This window comes from Halichondria panicea, chromosome 1 (assembly GCF_963675165.1).
Source record: "Halichondria panicea chromosome 1, odHalPani1.1, whole genome shotgun sequence".
NCBI lineage: Eukaryota > Metazoa > Porifera > Demospongiae > Suberitida > Halichondriidae > Halichondria > Halichondria panicea.
Window position 1 is genome coordinate 3,359,855 of NC_087377.1, and position 2,826 is coordinate 3,362,680.

Consider the following 2,826-nt stretch of genomic DNA (forward strand, 5'->3'; position numbering starts at 1 on the left):
ACAACATTAATTTTGGTGACAGTTATTAAAAGTAGATAAGTAGCTTAGCTGCTGAACTTATACCTATGATTTGTATTTCAGAACTCCTTGTTCTCACCTAGTTGGGCGTGGCCTGACTGTCCCTAACGGGAGGTCGGGTTGCAAACCTATCTAGGATTTGTTCTGGCGCCACTATAGTGGCACCCTATCAGATTGCAGCATTTTTCACGTGCTTGGTATAATGCAGCAGAACAAATTCCAGATAATTGCTTGACACGCCCTACCCTGCTTCTATATATAGTTCCTTCATTCATAACAGCAGGAGTGTATATGAAGACACACTCCTGATAACAGGTAAAGGTGAACAAGTTGTATGATTTCTGCCAGGAACATAATTATGAGGGAATCACAATTTCAGCACAATTATTATAATTGATCATAATTTACCCACTGAATGCTACATGTTTAGTTAACGATCTTTACATACCTCTATTTTGTGGGTGGGGCTTGTGTCTAACCTTGCAAAACAAAATTCTTAATTGTCAATGGGGGGGGGGCTAGGGCAAGACTACTGATTTTTTAGGGGGAAGGCTAGAAGTGAGCCGCCGGGGCTCAGTGATGAGAAATAACACTTTGCCTGTCCTAATAATTATTGTTTATAATTATAATTATACACAAGTGCAAAAACATTAGTGAAAAAATGCGGAAAATAGGGTTCGCAAAGCTGCTCAAACATCAAAAATGACGTAAACAAGATGGGTTGGAGTTGGTTATTTTATGGTTGATATTGGCATGGTTGGAGTTAGCCTCGATTCCAGGCCGAGTTGTTTCTAGCTAGGCCGACAAGCATGACATGAGAGGAAGAACGACAAGTTAGTTTTGCTGTTACATTTATTCATGCAATGTTCAATTCCCACTAATGTCACAAATGATAAGGGCAACAGCTAATTATCTTGTGTCTTGGGTGAGGTTGGGTTTTTTTTGTTGTTCAACCCATTGGCAACCCTATTATAATTTTAGTTACCGCGCTAATGCTAATTATCCCTCAGTTTGCATGCTTTTATGCATCGGATGATCCCTCCACATGCATATCAGCAGTTACAGTCTTGCATGTGGGATTCAATTCAGCAGAGGAGATCCTCAGAAAAAATGCAGATACTCAAAGTCTAGTGATTTGTATCTGGCAAAGCTATGTAGAATAGAACACAAGTACATAATTGCATGCATGTAGTGATTTGTAGTACAATTCCCTCAAGAGTAACTGTTTTTGTATAGACATGCATGCAGAAGGAAGTCAAACATAAATATGCTAAAAATAGCCAATTAGTGTTCAGCACAAATTAATTAGTGTTCAGGGGGAGTATTGCGATCGATACCTACACGATACTAATTGGTAAAACCTGACCTGCCGAATCATTCTCGCAAAAATTTCAGTATTTGCTACCTCGTCCGATCCACGTGCAGATTTTTGCAACAAGCTGTCACCCACTGACCTCAATTTTAGCTTCCTTTTCCCCCATTCCAATCCAGCCACATCCAATAACCTAGTGAAACTCGTCCCCTTTTCCACATAATGGCCGGAATGTGACTTGTGTGATAGAGGATCTATTGATATAGCCATGATTGTAGATCTTAGAGAGAAAAGCTATATGCCTGCATCTTATCCAACTGATGGTCTTGTTGTAAGGAAGAGGTGTCACTCTTTTCGCTAACTATAGTCTTTTGTCGCTGATCTTCCCCATTCCTCCAGTGTATTAAAATAATTCAGTAAAACATGTGCCTTCTCATTTTTATCAAGGGCGTATCAAACTTGGTATTTTAACGCTATAAGTATAGGATATACCACACCTATAAGAGGAGGATAATCATAATTATGTACCCATAATATTCTCCGCTACTGTGGTTACTCCGAGGGAATTTCAAGTTGGCGATTAGACGTCCCTTATACTGGAGTTGAAAGCTCTTCTTAATCTAAACCATGCCCATGCATGGACCCATGGAGGCTTAGCTGTCTTAATTGTTGGAGAGCATGCAGCTTCCGTGTTTCTGCCACGCTTTAGAGTCTTAATACTGTCAGTATATGGCTCCTTTCTCTTTGCTTACTTTCTTGCGAACAAATGAAAAAACACCTTGAAAACTGTGCATGCCTGGGGCTGTATGTTATTTTTCTATGTATTGTAGCTGTTGACCAATGAGTGGTGACGTAAGTGTGGTTTATACAGCGTCTATTGTATTATTCTTTCCCTGCATTTGTTGTGTGAAGCATCGATCGGACAATTAACCCAAGAATGGAGGAGACTTCACCAATGTTGGCACTAGCCTTGACCTGAAGCCAGTATCCCACGAGGACCTCGAAGAACAAGCCATGGGACTAGAGTCTGAGGATGAGGAGAAGGAAGGGGATCTCGACTATGAGATATATATAATTATAAGATCATTACTTAAATAATTATAATAGTAATTATAATAGTAATAATTATTATTATTATTATTATTATTATTATTATTATATAATAGCTAATAGCTTAACAACAACATCATTTTGGTGACAATTATCTAAAGTAGCTTAAGCTGTTGAACTTCTAGCTATGATTTATTGTCTGTTAGAAGTATCATCCTCCAGCTCCGTGGTTCCCTTCATTCTATGAAAGACTCTAATCATGGTAAAGTGAAATGCTGAATAATTTGCCCATTGAATGCTACATGTTTAGTTAACGATCCTTACATACCTCTATTTTGGGGGTGCATGCATGGGGGGGGCTTGTTTCTACTCTTTTGCCAGGCAAATATATTCCTGCAATTTTAATAAATAGCTCAAGCTATTACTCAGTGATCATTAATTCTCTT

The 2,826-nt window shown here is 38.8% G+C and overlaps 1 protein-coding gene across 1 annotated transcript in view; it reads left to right on the forward strand.

The window, feature by feature from the left end:
- Positions 1-2,826, forward strand: part of LOC135334430 (uncharacterized) — an 81,348-nt gene that overhangs the window by 31,354 nt on the left and 47,168 nt on the right. The window lies entirely within an intron of this gene.